Raw genomic sequence first — 232 nt, forward strand, 5'->3', positions numbered from 1 at the left:
CGGTGACAGGTCAACTGGAAAATTTCGAGGCTCTATGGAACTAAAATAAGTCAGTAACTTTAATTTTCAAATAAATTTAGATATTAGTTAGTTTTTTCGGTTATCTATTAATTAGGATTCAGTTTCTCTTAGATATAAAGACAATGAGTCTATCAAAACTATACTAGAGATACGGTTCGGTTTTCATATAAATGTTTTGAGAGTATTGAGAGCGGTGACAGGTCAACTGGAA

Source organism: Brassica oleracea, chromosome C7 (genome assembly GCF_000695525.1).
Source record: "Brassica oleracea var. oleracea cultivar TO1000 chromosome C7, BOL, whole genome shotgun sequence".
In the NCBI taxonomy this organism is placed as follows: domain Eukaryota; kingdom Viridiplantae; phylum Streptophyta; class Magnoliopsida; order Brassicales; family Brassicaceae; genus Brassica; species Brassica oleracea.